The sequence below is a fragment of the Euprymna scolopes genome, chromosome 11 (genome assembly GCF_053919585.1).
Source record: "Euprymna scolopes isolate OS-2025 chromosome 11, ASM5391958v1, whole genome shotgun sequence".
Lineage (NCBI taxonomy): Eukaryota > Metazoa > Mollusca > Cephalopoda > Sepiida > Sepiolidae > Euprymna > Euprymna scolopes.
Genome location: NC_136492.1, coordinates 76,734,267 through 76,758,848, shown reverse-complemented (window position 1 = coordinate 76,758,848; position 24,582 = coordinate 76,734,267). Strand labels below are relative to the sequence as shown.

The following is a 24,582-nucleotide window of genomic DNA, read 5'->3' as shown; positions in this document are numbered from 1 at the left end:
CAAACGGAAATGAAATCATGTCTTTTCTGGGGCGACAATTTTATCGTTTCCGTGTCAAAAATATCTTGAAATATTTTTTTAAATTTAAAACAAAATCAAAAGCGATATGTTATAGCAATTTGAATTGAGCATGTAAAATGCTGAATTTCATCACATTAAATTTTTAGATGTAGCCAGTTTAGAACAAGAAGTGTACAAATTCGAAAAATCGAAAAGTGTTACCAAATGCTATTGATTGTTTGAATAAAAGTTTTATATAAAAATGTAGCGTTGTTTTCTTTATGGTGACAACTTTATCGTAGAGTGTTCTTAATTGAGTTAAAACCGTCATGACAGAATTAGATTAAATATAATCAGTAAAAAATCACACCGGAAGTAAGAAAAAAAAACTGTGTAAAAAATAAATATTTAAATTTATAAAATGATTCTCACTGGAAATATTGTACATGATGGATAAAACGTTCAGCGTCATATTGAACCACAGTTATCTCTCCTTAATACGTTAGATGTCGTTAATGGCACAGGCTTTCAACGTTAGATGTCGTTAATGGCACAAGCTTTCAAGGTTAGATGTCGTTAATGGCACAGGGTTTCAACGTTAGATGTCCTTAATGGCACAAGATTTCAAAGTTAGATGGCGTTAATGATACAAGGTTTCAACGTTAGATGTCGTTAAAGGCACAAGGTTTCAACGTTAGATTTCGTTAATGTCACAAGGTTTCAACGTAAGATGTCATTAATTGCATACGGTTTCAACGTTAGATGTGGTTAATGGCACAAGGTTTCAACGTTAGATGTTGTTAATGGCACAAGGTGTCAACGTTAGATGTTGTTAATAGCACAACGTTTCAACGTAAGGTGTTGTTAATCGCACAAGGTTTCAACGTTAGATGTCGTTAATGGCACAAGTTTTCAACGTTAGATGTGGTTAATGACATAATGTTTCAACGATATATGTCGTTAATGACACAATTTTTCAATGTTAGATGTCGTTAACGACACAAGGTTTCAAAGTTAGATGTTGCTAATGGCGCAAGGTTTCAACGTTAGATGTCGTTAATAGCACAAGGTTTCAATGTTAGATGTCGTTAATGGCACAACGTTTCAACGTTAGATGTCGTTAATAGCAGAAGATTTCAACGTTGATGCCGTTAATGGCACAAGATTTCAAAGTTAGATGTTGTTAATGGCACAAGGTTTCAAAGTTAGATGTCGTTAATGGCACAATGTTTCATCGTTAGATGTCGTTAATGGCACAAGTTTTCAACGTTAGATGTCGTTAATGGCACAAGGTTTCAACGTTAGATGTGGTTAATGTGCACAAGGTTTCAACTTTAGATGTTGTTAATGGCACAAGGTTTCAACGTTAGATGTCGTTAATGGCACAAGGTTTCAACGTTAGATGTGGTTAATGACACAAGGTTTCAACGTTAGATGTCGTTAGTTGCACATGGTTTCAACGTTAGATGTCATTAATGGCACAAGACTTTGTACTTTCGTCCACCCACATAATCTTTTAATGCCGCAAATTTCAAAGTGATCAGATTCTGCGCGTGCGTTTTGAACTCTCAAACGACTTGCAGCAAAATGTAGTAGGCAAAAAAAAAAAAATCAGGAACACAGATAGGAAATAGTCAGTATCGCCCACCTCTAGAAGAGAGGGATTTCTTGGCTGTAATAACCATAGAGAAAAAAAAAAGCAGAAAAAAAACTCGCTTCTCGCAGACACGTGGTTCGTCACAAAGAACAATCCAATCGCCAGAATCACCTGCACACAATCTGCCGGACACACCTCACTGCTTTCCAGTGTCATGCCTTTATAGCGGCCGGGAATTATCTATTTGCATGCATAATCGCGCGAGAGTAGACACGATTCTTCGAGAATTGCATGGGGTCAACGCTAATAAAAACCCATGGACGCCATCTTGGAACTCTCTCTTCCGCTCAGCCTGAAACACAACAGACGCATCCGAGGTAAGCTCTCTGTTTCCCCTCATTTCAGTTATTGCTAATTCTGCTACACGACTCTCATGCAATACTCAAGTAACCAAGATGACTTTGGTTCGTTTATTTACTTCCGAATGGAACGTCGCCACTGTCGTTGAAATTCCGTAAGTAATTTCACATATCTTTGAATTTCGCATATATTTACTCTGCCTCTCTTTATTGTTATGGGACAGTGATTCTTGTTTCGGATAGATTTCACTTATTTCCTTCGTGTACTTTCCTATTCACGCGTTTTTAGCCGGCTTTTTTTATGTTTGGCCCCCGACAACAATAAATTAATCGCAAAAGCTACTATAAATCTCTGAAGTTAAACAGTCAATTGTTAACTTGTCTGCATTTTCCAAGGTGGATTGTTAACTGTTCTGTACTTTCAACTAATAATGCTGGGATTAAATGCGACACATTGCTATCAAAGCTTACTACTCCAAATTCTTATAAGCTGCTATCAAACTCGCCACTCCCAAACTTGACACACTGGTGTGAAAGTTAACTATTCCAGATTCTGACACATTGATATCAGAACTCGCTACTCCCAATTCCGACACACTGCTGTCAACGCACGCTACTCCAAATGTCGCCACACTGTTATCAAAGCGCTCTACTCAAAATTCCGATACATAGCTATGAAAGCGGATTACCCCAAATACCGATACACTGCTGGCAAAGCTCGCTACTTCAAAATATTAGACACTGCTATCAAACGTCACTACTCCAAATTTCGACACACTGCTATCTAAGCTCACTACTCTAAATTCCGACAGAGAACTTATTGTTCCAAATTACTAATCGACTCAATTTCTGACAAATGTTTTCTTTTTCACTGACAGCATTTCATTAGCATATGAGGTGGCGAGTAAGCTCATTACTTACCGAGATCGCCATCAGATAAATAGAATCAGTAGCTATTTTAAAAATGTGTTTTGTCTGCCACTGGACACTACCAGCTGAACAAAATCGTGTGTACACATTTTTTTAAAGGCATCTAATTACAACTACTGTTTCTTTTGTCTTTGTTACCGACCGTGTATATATTATCAATGATGATTAACACGGGCAAAGGTTTCTACGTTTGCAGAGTATAATATATTTTCACACACATGGGAAGCCGAAACGTAAAGATAAATAACAAATGTGTATTCTTTATACAAACAATGGCAACAGCAATTAATCTTGTCTCGAAGTCATAGAAAATATACTCTAATAAGACAAGAAAACGTATTCCAAATATTGAAATAAATGTTTTGCTAACGTAAATAGAGGAAGTCTAAAATGGATTCCATACAAAACGCATTGTACTCAAGAGAATTCTGCTAAGATAATTTATTAGGAAAAAGTAAGTGTAAGGAGACATTTTGTCTGCATGTGCTAATTTTTATTTCAACAAAAAACAATTCCACTTATTTGAACTCGCTTTGAAATCCATTTACAATACTTTAATTCTCTTTCAAAACCTCTTCTGTTGACGGTAGCATCAGCGTATTACAACGGTGGCGAAGGTGTGAGAATATTTTTCCCCATGATATAAGAGTTTCGTAAGTTTAAAAAGCCAGATTTAAAAAAAAAAAAATAAACAAACATCTATTTGTATAAAATGAATGAGTTTCGGCGATATAACGCCGTAATCAGGAATACAATGAGTTTGTGATTTTTTTCTTTTTCTTTCCTTTTTTTTTGTCCTTCCTCGCGGCATAGTGTCATAAGAAAAGTCCGTGTTGTCTTCTTCAACGGCAGTATTTTCAGATGCTCAACGTCAGCAATAACGCGTAACTCACACGTGAAATGATTTTTTTTACAGGAGAGTTACCATTTATCAAGGTCCGAAGGCCACTCGAGGATAAGGGTTAATGAGTGGACGGTGGTCACTGGAACAACATAGTAGTAATAATTAGTGGCGTAAATTGGATATAATTTGATTATTTAAGAGGTCAGCTCAACAAAAGTTTGTTTACATTGAACTTGAAGATGACCATATTGTAAGCTTCAAAGCAGGACAACGCAACAGAGCTCCACAGGCGTGAAATTCTAGAAGCTTCGTTTATTAAATCTGCGTTTAGATTAGGACACAGATAGAGAGTGTGGGAATTGCTGATTGTAGTTGTAACTAGGCCATGTTTGTTGTAAAAGTTTTACAAGGGTGGAGGCATAAAGACGAGCACTTAGTGTTGTGTGTCAATAACGCGGTTAACGCGGTACTGAGTTGAACGCAACTTGTTTGTGCCAAGGAGTGAAAAGGACTTCCATTGACAGGGTGTGCGCCTGCATTGTGAGACAGGTCAGGGATCGTATTCTAGGCGCGAGCCGACTAACGGGAATTGCAGTCCCGCCTACACACCGTAAAACAAAAGGAGAAAGCATGTGCTTAGAAAGAATCTACAGTCTTCAAGTCAGGTCTTCAGTTCTTGAGTTCAACAAACACGTTCGCCAGAAGATGTACATTCTCGTGAAGCGATGAGATGTAGCTATATATGGAAGATGAAACAATAGAGAAATTCCCACCCTCCTTCTAAGGAAAGGCAGAGAACAGGGGCGTGGCATTCGACCGTAGAACAAATAAAGTCCAATCGTCCAGAGAATGATACTTGCGTTGTTGTGATTTTCCCCCTAGGCGAACCGACATGGTCAAGAGATGTGAAGAAAAGTTACGTCATGCTTTTATTTTATAAACTCCCTAAAAGGATTGGTGTGCCGTAAATATGAACATTGACTCGAAATAAGCAGACACCGCCTCCCCACCCCTGCTATGAAATTAACGATAGAGCATAGGCAGTCCCGCAATGTCTTTTCTGTGGGAAAGACGTTGCAGAAGCGACAAACAAAAAGTCATTCCCTACTAGATTTCGAAGCCGGTTTCGTGAAGTTATTTTCTTCACGATGTAAACGTTCTTTGAATTTGAATTGAAATTCGTTAGTTTAGAAAACCAATTTTATTAGTGATGTTCAATTTTCATCAAGATTTAAAACCTTTTTTGTAATCAAAATCTTGGATACGTTATTTATCTTCTTAATTAAACTATTTTACCTGTTCCTTTAGAAATATTGGTACAGTGCCTGGCTATGCCAGTTACCATGATTATCTACCTTCTACCGCTTTATCAGTAGTAATAAACAATTTTGAGTTTTCGAGGAAAAATAGTATTTGCATCAGAGAGTAAGGAACTACGATGATATATTTAGAAATTGTTTCATTGGCACAAAGAATAAAAATTAGCCACCTCACCCGAACATCTTAACACAAACAAAATTGGGGGTGGGTAGGTGAAGGAAAACAAAAATAGATTACAAATTCTTCTTCTGTAATTAGAATGGATGTCATCGAAAGTCTCAGAAAAAATAATTTAAAAAATGATTTTTCATTTAATAAATGATTATTAGCATTGGTTTTCTAAATTGTTTAAATTTAACCTTAGGAAATAATGATTTAAAAAAAGAATGGGACTAACTCCTCCTATTCAATTTCGCGCCGATCACGTGGCATACATCAGACCTGACGTTAATATAATCGCTAATAATAACGTTATTAATAATCGTCAACGAGATCGTATGTACAACTTTTCTCTCCCAGGGAGCACCATTCTCGCACTACATTCACAACACTAACAAAATGAGTAAAAAAAATTAAAAAGTCTTCTGACTAGAGTTGATGCCACTGAAAGTCTTAGAAAGAAATAATTAAAAAAATATTTTTATTTTAATGAAAAACATACACAGCATTACTCGGTTTTCTAACAGTTTTCAAATTTAATATTAAAATAGAAAAAAAAACTTATTATTTGAACAAAGAATACACGACATTTAAAGTTCTTTCTTTAATCCATGGATTTCCTATGTAAGACTCATCTCCCCAGAGGAATGTCTTTAGCAAAATACTTATTATGGATAGATATAGTTTTGCTTTTTGGCACATACATAAAAAATATATTAAACATTAAAAAAATCATAGAAAATGACAACAGGAAAAATGGATTGAACAATAAAAAGGATATGCAATTAAGGCATCCAATTAGAATGGTATTCGAGTTGTGAACCACAAGATTGATTAATCTGCAATTTTATTCCTCTCGTTATTCGTGTATATATATATATATATATATATATATATATATATATATATATATATATATATATATCTGTCACTCATTTTTTAAAGATAGCAATGGCGCACGATACACAGAGTGTTATATTAAGGTGACGAGAAGGTTCTTACAGAATCTTTGGTCCCACGACAAAAGGAGGGTGGACCTGTAAATTCACCCTTGTCCGTTCGTCCATTCGTCTGTCCGCACTTTTCTCAATGCGCACAAACATTAAACATGATATGAGTAAAAAAAGTAACAGAACGGATTTTCCGGAAAAACTCCAGTTTCCCCCATGGGGGTGGCTTTCGTGTTAAAATGGCTAAAATGGACACTTTTGTGCTTTAAAAAAAAAGTGATGCCTTGGATTTTTATAAAACTTTCTGAAAAGTTATAACTAACTGATTTCTATATAATTTTGTTTGTCTATACTTTGCGATAACTCTTGGGTGTGCCCTAGGGGATATTTTAGGGCTAAGAAAACACTCCATTTTTGAGACTATTTTACCATATTTGTACAAAAGTTTCTGTGTATGTCTATTTAGCAGTTTTGCATGGTGCTGAACTCAAATTCAAATATGTTAAGGCCTTGGGGACTTTGGGGCCAAAGGGGGGAGCACATGGTGGACTTAGTCATTTTTTCGCATGGTGCAAAACACAAATTTACATATGTTACGGCCTAAAACTGCACCGTTTGTGCATTTTCACCAGTATTTGACGTCCCCTGGGCGCTTGGGGGGGGTGCAAATGCTGACCTTCACCGTGCACTCACGGGGGAACTGTTCGAGAACTTGCTTCTGAATTAGATGTAACGCATACGACGATTTGTAACCACTTGAAAGAGATTGGTAAAATCTTGATAGAGTTGGGCTCCACTAATTGAATGACAACCAAAAGAAACAACAAGTGCCATCTTCCCTTCTTTTATGCAACAAAAGCGACCCGTTTCTCGACAAGCTTATGACTTGCGATAAAAAGTGGGTGCTTTATGACAACCGGCGACTCTCAGCTCCGTGGTTAAATGCCAACGAAGCTCCACGACACTTCCCGAAGACAGAGTTGCACCAAAAATGTCATGCTGACTGTTTGATGATCTGCGACTGGTCTCATGTATTACAGTTTTTTGAATGCAGACGAAACCATTACGGCGAAATAGTAATGTCCACAAATGGATGAAATATATCAGAAACTTCGAAACAGCACCAGCATTAGTCAACAGAAAAGGCCCAATTCTCCACCACGAAAAACTTGAGAAAACTACATTGACATGTGTCCATATTATGTGAATAAACAAAATCACACGACACCAGGTCAAAATGTATCACCATTTGTTTTGAATTCGCATTTTGACGCATTTCAGTCGTGTTTTTCTCAAGTTTACATGCGTAATACTAAAACTCACTAGATGGTAAGTCGAACAGAATTAACAAAAACAACAACATGAAATGATTTTTTAATGCATATACACTATATAAGTTTTTCGATGCATTGCAAACTTGAACGTTTATCCGATTAAGTTTATTTTATTCATAGATCTCGGTCGGTCCATCTATCACATTTAAGTATGAAATAACATTTTCATCACTAAACGTGTAGATTGAATAGGTTTAACTTAAGAATATCCATTCTTGTATTGTATTATAAACAGATTGTCTGAGAAGGAGAAGCCCGAAACTACTTATAGGCTTCAAGACGAAAGATGAAACGTGCCTTGAATATCATCGAAGTTTCGATTAGGAAAGGGAGATGGGGAGAGGGAAGCTGGTGAGAAATCTTTTATGTGTGCTCGTCAAATGAGAGTTAGAGTTGATTAATCGAGAATTGCGAACAGCTTTAAAAAACGTTTGCTTCCATCGGGAGAATTAATTACATCTACGTCAATCGCCGATAGAAGGAAGAATATGAGAGGGAGTAAAAAGATTTTTGATTTTGAAAGAAATATATGTAGTTAGTCAGTGATTTACTTCAATCGTGAATAAAATAAATAAGAATATTTATTGTAATAATATATATGTGTGTGTGTGTGTGCGTGTGTGTGCGCGCGAGTGTGTGTGTATGAAATTATGTAAACATCAGGAAACCCACACGCGGATTACTGTACGTTTCGACGAAGTTAATCGTTTCGTCGGGAATTCAGGGCTTGTTGAAACCCTCACGAAACAATTAACTTCGTTGAAACGTAGATTAATCCGCATGTATTTTTTTTCTCATCTCCTATATAATATTGTGATTGCAGAAATTCCCCTCTGGACCAAAATACTGTAGAATTGCAACAACATATGCAACATACAAATGTATTATGTCTAGACATTATCTTAAGTAACTTTAGAACGGCATTTTAGATATATTTAGTCGTTATAAGAAAATCCTACATTACATTCTAGGAGCAACATCATCACAATCGCGTCATCTTTAGACCAAGTAGTTCCTATTTTCCCTCTAAATCTAAAGTCCTCTTATCGTACCCAGTTAAGACCGGAAAGAAATATACACATTATAACTATATTGTCCTGGCACCCTTTATAACTGGATCATACACTCATAGAAATACAATTACTTTTCTATTTCCCGATTCGAAAATAATAATTTCTCCTTTCTAAAATTCTGGCAATTCTTATTGGCTAAGAGCTGAAAAATCGATTATTTCGGATTATTATAAAAACGAACGCATCAGCCCTTTACAAAGGGGGCGGGTTTCTCTACACGAAACAATTGTTTTATGAGTATTAAACCAAGTACAAAAAATATTAATCGCTCATAATCATATATTAACGTACATACCATCACAGTTAACTACACACATATTATCACCACACAACTACCCCCATCCTAACAAAAAACAATCCTTGAAACACAAACAAACAACATTTACATATAGCATTGTTTTTTTGTTGTTTTTTGCTTCTTAATCTCCTTAACAAAATGGCAATAATGCTAATTTTTTGGGGTTTTTCTTTTATTTTGTTTTATAACGGGCCGTTTCCGTTTTTATATTTTAAAAATATTTTCTATGCATATGCACACATTAACACGGCGAAGATATCTCCCCCCTCCCTCCCGCACAAAAAAACAAACAAACAAAAAATCCTGAAACATAATATTGATATTTTCTATAAAATGACGACTTCTTTTTCTTTTGGTTCATAGTATTTGCTTGTCGGGATAGCGAATATTCAGGTTAAATTTGGAGCAAATATTTTGACAACCACAGCACCCAGGATGAGATGTATATTCCGAAATCCGTTCTTAACATTGGGATGTTGCGGGTGAGCATTCCGAAAGCCGTTCTTAACATGAGAATGTTGGGGGGTATCTATTCAGAAACCCGTTCTTACAATGAGGAGGTTGGGGGTTGGGCAGCAACAACAACGTACTTTATCATTTTTTTTAAAGTATTTTTCGCGATATAAATCCCTGTAGTATGCACTTTAAATCACTGGACGTAAGGTTAGCACGCACTGGCGAAGAACAAATCTAATTATATCCGACCAACACTGCCACCCCAAAATTTCTTTGTTGGTTCATAGTATTTGCGCGTGGGCATCCTGACAGCAATTATCAAAGTTAAATTTGTGGCAAATATTTTAACAGCCACCGCACAGCCAAAATGGACTGTCTATTTCGAAAGCCGTTCTTAAGATGAGGAGTCACAAATGTCCTACACTCTCTGTTCCGGTAATTGAGTAATATATCCGAATAGTGTAATTTGCGTTGCAAGGATCTTTTGTATATATTAAAAAAAACAAACAAACAAACAAACAAAAAAACAACAACAACAATTTTTCTACGAGAGGAGGCATGCTTACACCGAGCCACGCCGGTTAAGGGGTCCTGCCAGTGTTATTATAATTTCACTTATCATTGTTCTACATATTTATTAAGCATGTTTGAAAAAATATTGTATTTTTTAGTTAATATATATGAATTATTTACCTAGTTGATATTGAGGATGAAGATAAAAACAGGTGATTTTCTATTTATTTATTTACCAGCCGGGCCGTGAAATACGCTTTTTTTTATTTTACTTCATGCAGATTTCGTATTTATTATTACAGGGTTAATTCTCTATTGAATATTATGTATATACTGCTGATTTAAAGTTTTTACAAAAATGACTTGGATGCCATCAGCTAAAATCGTAATAAAGACGGTTAGCGCTTCAACAGCGTTCCCTACCGGTTGAGTTGACCCGACAGAGAGATAAGAAAGATTTAAAATTAAATTACTTCTAGCTATGATTGATTTTGCGCATGCGCAAAACAGATAGAAATATGTCGGCAAGTTGATATAAATATTTTGCATTTCAACTTGCCGACATATTTCTGTACGCGTTATTCATCCATCCAAACGAAGATTTTTCTCATTATAAACCATCCTTGGTGTATAATTATAAAATCGTGTTCATACATCTACTGCTTTATTTATATGGATTTATTTTAATAGTAAATCTTACTTGGTTAGCACAAATGCATACACAGTGTGTGCGACAGTGTTCCATCACATATTTCGAAGAAAAAATCTTAATAAAATGGTAAGCGTTTTCAATTTTCTCTCTTCAAATCCCTGCGGCCCAGTAATGTTGTTTAAACGAATTTTAGAAGATTTGAAACGGCTATAATTAGATAAATATGCTTTTATTATTTATTGAGAAAAAATAGTAGAAAATCATTTATATTGTCTTTCTTTCTCAGCACCGACATATTTCTATTTCTGATAGTCTGCTAATAATTCTCTCTCTCTCTCTCTCTCTCTTTATCTCTCTCTGTCTCTGTCTCTCTCTCTCTATATATATATACATTTATATATATACATATATATATATACACGCGCGTACACACACATTATTATATATGTATATATATATATATATATATATATATATATATATATATAGAGAGAGAGAGAGAGAGAGAGAGAAAGAGAGATATAAACACACACATCTCTCTCTCTCTCTATATATATATATATATATATATATATATATATATATATATATATATATATATAGTACAGTTGTATCGATTGGTTTCCTAGATGTAAATCCAATGAAACCCGCGTGATTATTAAAGAGTGTTCAATGCAGGACAGAGCTGGTAGTCCGTTTATTATACAAAAAATATTGGTTACAAATGTCCATACATGTTTCAGTGGAGTCCCAATTCAGGGAAAAAACTTCATCAGATCAGAAAGAGAACCAATTTTCTGATTCTCTTCTCTGGTCTAATGAATTGTTGTCCCTGAGTTGGGACTCCACTGAAACATGTATGCACACATGTAACCAATAATGTTTGTATAATAAACAGAATATATATATATATCTATCTATCTATATATATATATATATATATATATATATATTATCTATTATTTATTATATATATATATTATTTATTATATATATATATGTGTTATTATTTATATATATATGTATATATAGCTTATTATTATTATTATTATTATTATTATTATTATTATTATTATTATTATTAATAATAATAATAATAATAATAATAATAATATTTCCCCCATTATCCCGCCACACCAATCGTAGATATCCTAATTATTGTTATCTTATCCACCTTTATAAACTTTGCCACCCTATCTTTATACCTCTGCTTATATTCAAACCCCCTCCCTGTACATCTAATAACAGGGCAACCCTAGGATTATTAGTACATATTATCTAATATATATTTGTACTCTTAAATTTATTATTATAGTTTTACAAGTATACCCACCTCATAACTCACTCCTTTATGCCACCTCCAGACCTTCCCTCGCCCCACTTAATTAAAACCCTGGTGCACGACGCCCGATGTAATCCACTCCACAGCCTTCATTAATCCTCATAACACCATGCTATACCATAGTCTTCTTATAAGTAATGTTGGGATAACCGTCACTTTTGTTCAATCTTGCTTAGAATGCACCCTTTCGCCTTAAGTCATCATCATAACATTTCTCCTGAAATTATACTTCGTCTCAAAGTTCTGTTGTTATCTCGGTTGAATCTTTCAATAAAATACTCTTGCATAAATAATAAGCATCTTACATACCGATAAAATAGAATTACCACCCATCCACACTATATCCTCCCGAGTCTTAAAACATATACTACTTACATTTAAGACTATGATAAAGACCCTATTCCTGATGAATCCTACGCTAGACGTCGCATGCCTATTATGTTACCTAGCATATTCTCTATTCTTCTCATGAGAAGCATTAGGCTTTGAAATGCCTTGGCATAAAGATTCCCCTCTATCCCTCAACTAAATGTTTGTATACCCTTATTGAATAAATGAACCATTCTATATTCAACAATATATAGTTTTTGTAACTTAATTTTCCATTCTTATTGTTTTCTCTCTCTCTCTCTCTCTCTCTCTCTCTATATATATATATATATATATATATATATATATACGTTGAATATGAAAACTAGTGGCTACACATATGCAAATATGTTTCAGTGACCACCCTGTTATTGTGATTTTCCCTAGCAGGATGGTCACTGCATACATGTGATTTTCCCTAGCAGGGTGGTCACTGAACCATATTTGCATATGTGTAGCCACTAGTTTTCATATTCAACATACTCATATTGCTCTGTCTAAACATTGAGCACACTTTGGTTGACACATTTTGTTTTTGTTTAAATAACTAAACAATACTACCAATAATATATATATATATATATATATATATATATAGAGAGAGAGAGAGAGAGAGAGAGAGAGAAAGAGAGAGAGAGAGAGAGAGATGAAGAGAGGGATATTACATATATTATCCCAAAGAAGGTCTCCCTATGTAGGTGGAATATACTCAAATCTAAACAATTACAGAGTCAATTAATTAATTTAGGCATTTGGAATTATACCCATATAGAGTGTCAACCGAGAACTCGCCATCCATGCGATCTTTAACAAAGTTCGTAATCTTATTTACAATCCAACCAAATGTGGTACGAATCTATATCTGACATAGCCACCAAGTTCAAGTCATTAATGTCCCACATTCTCTGTTTTGGCAATTGAGTAATTTATCCGAATAGTGTAATTTGCGTTGCAAGGATCTTTTGTATAATTTCAAATTCTCAATTACTCTTGTTTACTAATCATTACTTTACCTCAACAAATAAAAATAACTAATACATATATAAAATATATATATATATTAAAGATAAAACGATTATGATATTGTTATTTCATTTTACCATCCTGGTGTCGGCCTAATAGATCTGACCTTTTAACACCTGCTAATATCCACTACTTTGACACCGTTGAGATTTTATAAACACCTGAGCTAAGATCAAATTTGATTTACCGCATGTTCTGAAACCGCTGTATTTTAATAATACATTTATAATTATACTCGTCTCCATCTGAGAACAAGGAATGCCGACTCTAAGGTTTTTAAATGTGGGAAATTCTAGCTCCCATCCCCCCAAGAACTTCTACCATTGTGCCACACGGGTAAATTCAATCACACCATAAAATTTTAAATTTATTAATTTAATTGTATGATATTTTAACTTGATGTAAATGCATAATATTTTAATAATGTAAGGTGTTTTTTTGGAGAGTGATTTGCTGGCAAAAATACGAATAAAAATTTATGTCCATTTTTCAGATGACAACAATTTGAAAATAATTCTGATCTTGTCAAAGTATTTTCTGAATGGATAAATCGAGTTATATTATTTTTCTTAACGATCAAAGTTGGATTTTATGGTCACAAATCCAATTTTGTGTTTTTATTTGGTCTTCCAGGTGAGACCAGATAAGAACACAAAACTGGGATTTATAAGACCACAAAATCCAATCTTGGTAGTCTTTCAGGGCCCGTGGCACAGTGGATAGAAACGCTGAGTTTCTACGATTCCATGTGAGCATTATCTGAAGATAGCAGGTTCAATTCTTTCCAAAACAAGCCAGGGATTAGTTGGCCAAAACGTGGTGATACCACAACTATGAGGATGAGGATGAGGATAACAGTCCGCAAAAAATGAATATGCAAACTTTGCAGTGTTTGTTTTGACTAGCCATTTTAAGATCAATTATATACGCCTTGTTTTCATTACTATATTTTACGAAAAGAAACAGAATTTAATTATTGTTAAACATTTTTCTTTTTTCAGGAGAGCCAAAAATTTGTGCAGGTAACCTAAATTTATTAATAATGGCTAAATGAAAGATGTTAGCAGATAGTGAGAAGGGTGAAATTGTTAAATTACTTATGGAAAGAAGCTTACATCAGAAATTTCAAACATTTTGAAGCGAGATCATCGAACTGTGAAATGTTTCCTCATTGACGACAAAGATGGAAGAAAAAAGCACAAAAATGTCAGACCAAAGGTGTCTTCACCACGAGATTTGATAAAAATCAAGAGGAGTATGCTAGCAAATCCACATAGCACAAGCGAAGCTATTTTCAACCATGCAGGAGTGTCTGGCATCTCTAAAAGGACCCGAAATCGTATTTTGAAATAAACAATAGACCGGAGAACACCGAAAAAATGTCCCCCTTTGAGTGATATCAATTGTCAGAAGCGTTTAGCATGGATCACTAAATATTTGAAAAACAATTTTCAAAATGTTCTCTGGACTGACAAGACTGGAGCAACCCAAGACGGCCCCGGCGATTGGACCAAGGGGGTAATTAAAAGCAATAGCCCACACTTACGATTCAGATGTCAACAGGAAGGAGGGTGAGTGATGATTTGGGCTGGGATTATTGGTAGTGAGATTCTTTACCCTTTTCTTGTCCCTGAAGGTATCAAAATGAATTCTGTGAACCACTGCAAGTTTTTGGAACAGAATTTGTTGCCCTGGTTGAAATAAAAATATGCTGCAGTCAACTAGAATCTCGTTATTCAACAAGACAATGCACGAAGCAATACTTCTCGCTTAACAAAAGCTTGGCTTTCAGCCCAAGGAATCTCTGTTGAACCTGGATTGGCCACTTCAGAGCCCTGATTTGAATTCGATAGAGAATCTCTAGTCGATTCTGAAGATGAAGGTTTACGAAAACGGGCATCAATTCAGCAGTAAAAAGAACTTCGAGAGAGGATAAGGGCGGTATCTTCTGATATCACACCTCATCAAGTGCATAAATTTACATCACCTGTTGATATGAGGCTGATGGATTTGATTAAGAATGGAGGAAAGCGCATAAAGGGTTAAATTGTTTTAAAAATTTATATTATTTTGTTAATTGTTATTTGGGCCATAACTGTGGTTTTCTTGTAATATGTTATCAATATATGACACTATTATCATGATGACACAATGTTTAAAATTAAATTATGTTTTAAAAAGTTACTTATTTTGAAATAAATGAGTTTTGCAAACTTTTATGGCCCATATTTCCTCCTGAAATATTTTTAAATACATATTTTTCAACAGAATATGATTATTTGATTTCCGTTTTCAGGAATTTATATTTATATATTTGGATATCGAGCAATGAGTAACATAGCTTATTACATTGAAAAATATTGAAGCGTAAATTTATCAGTATAATATTATATTGAAAAATATTGAAACATAAATTTATAAGTATAATATTATATTGAAAAATATTGAAACATAAATTTATCAGTATAATATTATATTGAAAAATATTGAAACACAAATTTATCAGTATAATATTATATTTAAAAATATTGAAACATAAATTTATCAGTATAATATTATATTGAAAAATATTGAAGCATAAATTTATCAGTATAATATTATATTGAAAAATATTAAAACATAAATTTATCAGTATAATATTATATTTAAAAATATTGAAACATAAATTTATCAGTATAATATTATATTGAAAAATATTGAAACATAAATTTATCAGTATAATATTATATTGAAAAATATTGAAACATAAATTTACCAGTATAATATTATATTGACCAATATTGAAACATAAATTTATAAGCATAATATTATATTGAAAAATATTGAAGCGTAAATTTATCAGTATAATATTATATTGAAAAATATTGAAGCGTAAATTTATCAGTATAATATTATATTGACCAATATTGAAACATAAATTTATAACTATAATATTATATTGAAAAATATTGAAGCATAAATTTACCAGTATAATATTATATTGACCAATATTGAAACATAAATTTACAAGTATAATATTATATTGAAAAATATTGAAGCATAAATTCATCAGTATAATATTATATTGAAAAATATTGAAACATAAATTTATCAGTATAATATTATATTAAAAAATATTAAAGCATAAATTTACCAGTATAATATTATATTGAAAAATATTTAAACATTAATTTATCAGTATAATATTATATTGAAAAATATTGAAGCATAAATTTACCAGTATAAAATTTAAATATATTGAAACATAACTTTATCAGTACAATATTATATTGAAAAATATTGAAGCGTAAATTTATCAGTATGATATTATATTGGAAAATATTGAAGCATAAATTCACCAGTATAATATAATATTGAAATATATTGAAACATAAATTTATCAATATAATATTATATTGAAAAATATTGAAACATAAATTTATCAGTATTATATTATATTGAAAAATAGTGAAACATAAATTCATACGTATAATATTATATTGAAAAATATTGAAGCATTAATTTACGAGTATAATATTATATCGAAAAATATTGAACAATAAATTTATCAGTATAATATTATATGGAAAAATATTGAAACATAAATTAATCAGTATAATATTATATCGAAAAATATTAAAGCATAAATTTATTAGTATAATATTATATTGAAAAATATTGAAGCATAAATTTATCAGTATAATATTATATTGAAAATATTGAAGCATAAATTTATGAGTATAATATTACATTGAAAAATATTGAAACATAAATTTACCAGTATAATATTATATTGAAAAATATTGAAGAATAAATTTATCAGTATAATATTATATTGAAAAATATTGAAACATAAATTTATCAGTACAATATTATATTGCAAAATATAGAAACATACATTAATCAGTATAATATTATATTGAAAAATATTGAAACAAACATTCACCAGTATAATATTATATTGAAAAATATTGAAGCGTAAATTTATCAGTATAATATTATATTGAAAAATATTGAAGCGTAAATTTATCAGTATAATATTATATTGAAAATATTGAAGCATAAATTTATCTGTATAATATTATATTGAAAGATATTGAAGCATAAATTTATCAGTATAATATTATATTGAAAAATATTGATGCATACATTTATCACTATAATCTTATATTGAAAAATATTGAAGCATGAATTTATCAGTATAATATTATATTGAAAAATATTCAAACATAAATTTACCAGTATAATATTATATAGAAAAATATTGAAACATAAATTTATCAGTACAATATTATATTGAAAAATATTGAAACATAAATTAGTCAGTGTAATATTATATTGAAAAATATCGAAGCGTAAATTTATCAGTATAATATTATACAAGCATAAATTTATCTGTATAATATTATATCGAAAAATATTGAAGTATAAATTTATCAGTATAATTTTATATTGAAATATATTGAAACATAGATTTATCAGTATATTATTATATTGAAAAATATTGAAGCATAAATTTATCAGTATAATATTATATTGAAAAATATTGAAACATAAATTTATCAGTATAATATTTTATTTTAAATTATTGAAGCATTTATTTATCAGTATAATATTATATTGAAATATATTGAAGCATAAATTCACCAGTATAATATTATATTGAAAAATATTGAAACATAAATTCATCAGTATAATATTATATCGAAAAATATTGAACCGTAAATTTATCAGTATAATATTATATTGAAAAATATTTAAACATACATTTATCAGTATAATATTATATTGAAAAATATTGAAGCATATATTTATCAGTATAATATTATATCGAAAAATATTAAAACATTAATGTATCAGTATATTGTTATATCGAAAAATATTGAAGCGTAAATTTTCAGTATCATATTATATTGAAAAATATTGAAATATAAATTTATCAGTATAATATTATATTGAAAAATATAGAAGCGAAAATTTATCAGTATAATATTATAATGAAAAATATTTAAACATAAATTTATCAGTATAATATTATATTGAAAAATATTGAAGCGTAAATTAAGCAGTATAATATTACATTGAAAAATATTGAAGCATAAATTTATCAGTATAATATTATATTGAAAATATTGAAGCGTAAATTTATCAGTATAATATTATAATGAAAAATATTTAAACAAAAATTTATCAGTATAATATTATATCGAAACATATTAAAGCATAAATTTATACGTATAATATTATAGCGAAAAATATTGAAGCGTAAATTTATCAGTATAATATTATATAAAAAAATATTGAAGCGTAAATTTATCAGTATAATATTATATGGACAAATATTGAAACATAAATTTATCAGTGTAATATTATATCGAAAAATATTGAAGCATAAATTTATCAGTATAATATTATATTGAACAATATTGAAACATGAATTTATCAGTGAAATACTATATCGAAAAATATTGAAACATAAATTAATCAGTATAATATAATATCGAAAAATATTGAAGCGTAAATTTTTCAGTATATTATTATATCGAAAAATGTTAAAACATAAATTTATCAGTATAATATTATATTGAAAAATATTGAAGCATAAATTTATCAGTATAATATTATATCGAAAAATATTGAAGCATAAATTTATCAGTATAATATTCTATCGAAAAATATTGAAGAATAAATTTATCAGTATAACATTATATTGAAAAATATTGAAGCACAAATTTATCAGTATAATATTATATTGAAAAATATTGAAATATAAATTTATCATTATAATATTATATTGAAATATATTGAAGCGTAATTTTATCATTATAATATTACTTTGAAAAATATTGAAACATAAATTTATCAGTATAATATTATATCGAAAAATATTGAAGCGTAAATTTATCAGTATAATATTATATTGAAAAATATTTAAACATTAATTTATCAGTATAATATTATATTGAAAGTATTGAAGCATAAATTTATCAGTATAATATTATATCGAAAAAAATTGAAACATAAATTAAACAGTATATTATTATATTGAAAAATATTGAAGCGTAAATTTATCAGTATCATATTATATTGAAAAATATTCAAACATAAATTTATCAGTATAATATTATATTGAAAAATATCGAAGCGTAAATTTATCAGTATAATATTATATTGAAAAATATTGAAACCTTAATTTATCAGTATAATATTATATTGAAAATATTGAAGTGTAAATTTATCAGTATAATATTATATTGAAAAATATCGAAGCGTAAATTTATCAGTATAATATTATATTGAAAAATATCGAAGCGTAAATTTATCAGTATAATATTATAATGAAAAATATTTAAACATAAATTTATCAGTATATATTATATCGAAAAATATTGAAACATAAATTTATCAGTATAATATTATATCGAAAAATATTGAAGCGTAAATTTATCAGCATAATATTATATTGAAAAATATTGAAACATAAATTTATCAGTATAATATTATATCGAAAAATATTGAAACATAAATTTATCAGTATAATATTATATCGAAAAATATTGAAACATAAATTTATCAGTATTATATTCAAAAATATTTAAACATTAATTTATCAGTATACTATTATATTGAAAAATATTGAAGCGTAAATTTATCGGTATATTATTATATTTAAAAATATTGAAACATAAATTTATCAGTTTAATATTATATTGAAAAATATTGAAACATAAATTTATCAGTATAATATTATATTGAAAAATATTGAAACGTAAATTTATCAGTACAATATTATATTGAAAAATATTGAAACATAAATTTATCAGTATAATATTATATCGAAAAATATTGAAACATTAATTCATCAGTATAATATTATATTGAAAAATATTGAAACATAAATTTATCAGTATAATATTATATTGAAAAATATTGAAGCGTAAATTTATCAGTATAATATTATATTGAAAAATGTTGAAACATAAATTTATCAGTATAATATTATATTGAAAAATATTGAAACATAAATTTATCAGTATAATATTATATTGAAAAATATTGAATCGATAATTTATCAGTATAATATTATATTTAAAAATATTGAAACATAAATGTATCAGTATAATATTTTATCGAAAAATATTGAAACATTAATTTGTCAGTATAATATTATATTGAAAAATATTGAAGCGTAAATTTATCAGTATAATATTATATTGAAAAATATTGAAACATAAATTTATCAGTATAATATTATATTGAAAAATATTGAAACATAAATTTATCAGTATAATATTAAATTTGAAAATATTTAAACATAAATTTATCAGTATAATATTATATTGAAAAATATTGAAACATAAATTTATCAGTATAATATTATATTGAAAAATATTGAAATATAAATTTATCAGTATAATATAATATTGAAAAATATTGAAACATATATTTATCAGTATAATATTAAATTTGAAAATATTGAAACATAAATTTATCAGTATAATATTATATTGAAAAATATTGAAACATTAATTTATCAGTATAATATTATATTGAAAAATATTGAAACATAAATTTATCAGTATAATATTATATTGAAAAATATTGAGACATAAATTTATCAGTATAATATATAGTTTATAGATGTTTTTCAAATACTTTTGATCTCCACAGTATTTTGTAACTCAGCTGATGACGTCAGTCCTAACTTCCACTTCACTCACTTGCACAATTTGACCTTTTGACCTCGACAAAAAAACACATACCAAGATTCTCCTTGAATACTTCCAACCACGATATACAGCAATATCTTTTTAAAACCAGATATATCTTTCTCTAACCTAGAATCAAAGTATAGGAAAATTTCTTTTATGCTGAAGCAATTTTTATTTTCGTCTCTAATGTAGAATTTTTCTTCATTTTGGAAACGTTGTAAATGTTCCCAACATTAAAAACCGGTCAGTGTGTCTAACTTTTCATTTGTGGCAGTTGCAAGTAAATGGGGACCGCTTCCATCGCTATTTTGTTCTTCTCTCCAGGCGATGCTATCTGCATAAGTGTTGAACTCAGCCTGTGGTCGATTTCACGAACATTAAGGACCTCTTGAGAATGTCCTTCTTACTCCTTTGCGGCGAACTTCTAGTGTGCGTAGCAGTTGACAAGTCGCCATAAAGTATGATTTTCAGACATAGCAATGTCTTCGTAAATTTCAAGATGTATGGTAATTGTATTTTCCCAAGCTTGGGCACTTGTGCTATAACACGCACAAACCCACATAAACACACGTCTACACACACGTACATACACACGTATATACACATAAACAAAATGTACTATATAATCAAGAAGAAAATGCACTTATTTGAATATATAATGTTTTATATATTCGCCCCGTCACACAAAAATTAGTGAATAAAAATCTACCGGGCAAACCCATTTAAAGTATTTAAGGGAATCAAGAACGCAAATAGCAAATAAGGCACAACTCCCCACTCCTCGTCTTTAATTTATTTCCATAAGAGTATCAAGAAGTTTTGGACTAACATATGCTACTTACAAAATATGATACTGCATTATTACTAGGGCTGTGACAACAGCATATTCTTTTCGTTCTTCTGACTCTCGAATATATATCCGATACAGTTAGATACAGTTAATCCACTGAGAACTGCATCAGTCTATATAAAATCATATAAGATATTAACGGATATATACTCAAGAGTCAAAACAATGAAAAGAATATGCTGTTGTCACAGTCCTAATTATTACCATGATTGTTCCCGGAAAATGTCGAATTACTTGTCTGGTATACAACTCTATAATGAAGTACATTGAAGTTATTGCCTTCGGACAACGTAGTGCTTAAACAACCTTGCTTTAACTAGAGCATAGAGAAGTTTTGTGTAAATATATTCCACTTAATAAATATACAACGGTATCATTACTGTTATTGTTCCCGAGCATTAGCGAGTTTCTTGTATAGTATAATAGTATACAATACTATAATAAAAAACATTAAAGCTATTATTCCTGGGCAACGCGGCAGTTAAACACGCCTGTTCTATATAAGGTATTGAGAACTTTTTGATTACGAAAACCACTCATTAATCAGCTGATACGTCCCAAATCGCCTGCCCGCTTGTCAATTTTTTTAGACGATATCAGCAGATGAAAATAACTGCTGTCAGAGTTGAGAATGGGTTCCTTGACGTTCTCTCTTTTTCTTTGTGAAAGAATTAGATTTCTTGTCAGATGGAAGGCAAAAAATGTGTCTCTTGACAAGCAACACAAAAATGTTTGATTTGTCAAGGGTGACTTCACGCCAATCTTTTGATATTTGTAAAACATTAAAACAAATGAATATATATATATATATATATATATATATATATATATATATATATATATATATATATATATATATATATATATACTAGACTATCCGTGACCCGCTGGGTCATTATGCTATATTAGCTATGGAATTCATGTATGAGCGTGACACTTGTGACGTAAAGAAAATAGTTTTTTTTGACATAATAGAAACATTTCTATGAAAGTATATTAAAATGAAAAAGAATATAGATATATTTCTATGAGTCGTTCTGTTTATTATAATTGATTATTTAAAAAAAAAATTACAGTTACTGAATTATAAGTGGTTGGCCATACTTATAGGTAAATGTGCACTGAACAGATACCATAATACTTACTATAGTTAAATTCAAATTTTCATATATCTGCTTTTTTTTTACATCGTTCATTTCTGTATTACGTTTAAGTTATTTTAAACCTTACTCTTCCCATGTTAAATAATAATTTCGAAATAATAACGTTAATATTTCAACGTTCCAATTGTTCTTTTGTTTTGTTTTTTTTCGCGTTTAAATTATCCAAATAAAAAATTGTTAATACTCTCTGCTTTTTTTTTTACATCGTTCATTTCTGTATTACGTTAATATTAACGTATTAGTATTATGTAAAATAATAATTTCGAAATAATAACGTTAATATTTCAGTGCGCAGGTCATGCGCGCATGTGCAACCGGATGTCGTAAACCGGAAAGTGTGTTACATACATCGTTACAAGATCATTTGAGTTTTATAATTATATATATATATATATATATATATATATATATATATATATATATATATATATATATACAGGGTATCCACAAAGTCTGGCTGCATAATCTACACGGTGCCCACAAAGTCTGGCTGCATAATCTACACGGTGCCCACAAAGTCTGGCTTCATAATCTACACGGTACCCACAAAGTCTGACTACATAATCTACACGGTGTCCACGAAGTCTGGCCACATAATGTCATTCTATCATCGTATAAACATCTCTATATGAGACTCTCTGTTAGCATGTCGAACGCATCTAATATATATATATGCTATATATATATATTTGCTATATATATATATAAGATGCGTCCGACATGTAACAGAGAGTCTCATATAGAGATGTTTATACAATGATAGAATGAAAAGAATAAACAATAGGATGAAGATCAAATATTTATTTATTTATTTATTTGTGGACTGTTATCCTCATCTTCCTAGTTGTTGTTGTGTCACCACGTTTAGGGCAACTATTTCTCTGGCCTTCTTCAGGTAGTTAACCAGGACGGGATAGGAATGCTGTCTTTTAACTGTATCCCCAGTAATAACTGCTTTCCATAGTTGTTGTTGTCTGACCACCTTTTGGCCAACTAATCCTCTGGCCTGCTTTTGGTAGAATTAAAACCGCTATCTTCAGAAAATGCTCCCCTGAGACCGTAGAGATTCAACGTCTCTATTCACTGCACCACGAACACAGTTATGCTTACGGCCATATCACGTTGAAAACACCGGTTCTCGTCCGATCACCGAAGTTAAACAACGTAGAGCCTGGTCAGTACTTAGATGGGTGACCGCTTGGGAGTACCAGGTGCTGTAAGCATTTCTCTATGGAGAGAACTTTAATGCCTACTAGACACTGTCCTCGAGTGTCCAATTTCTTTTTGTACAGGGGTTTGTCAAAACAACATGGCATGAGGATACTTTTCCATAGAAGTAAACCCTGAGCAAATATTCAAAATCACATAGTATTCGCTGCCCAAATAAGATCTCCTCACTATGGCTAACCCACATTAGCATTTACGAGGAATGATGATGCACCTTCTCCAAGTGATGTTACCTCAAGTAATAGCCCGAAGCTGGATACTCCACCAGACTAAATAAATTCTTGTCCTGGAATCCAGTAAGACCAAGAGACCAAAATTAAATATATACTACAACGTATGAAAATGGTTAATTGGGGAGAGGAAAATTATGTTCTCAACCTCTTTACTAACTCAGTGTTTGAGAGATAAAGAACTTAAATAGAACATTCGAAT

General features: G+C 30.3%; 1 non-coding gene across 1 annotated transcript; it reads left to right on the top strand.

The window, feature by feature from the left end:
* The first annotated feature begins 24,027 nt into the window (after nt 1-24,027).
* Nucleotides 24,028-24,146, top strand: LOC145288282 (5S ribosomal RNA). The gene has a single exon (XR_013869278.1). It is a non-coding gene; the product is annotated as a 5S ribosomal RNA (ribosomal RNA).
* Nucleotides 24,147-24,582: the final 436 nt, after the last annotated feature.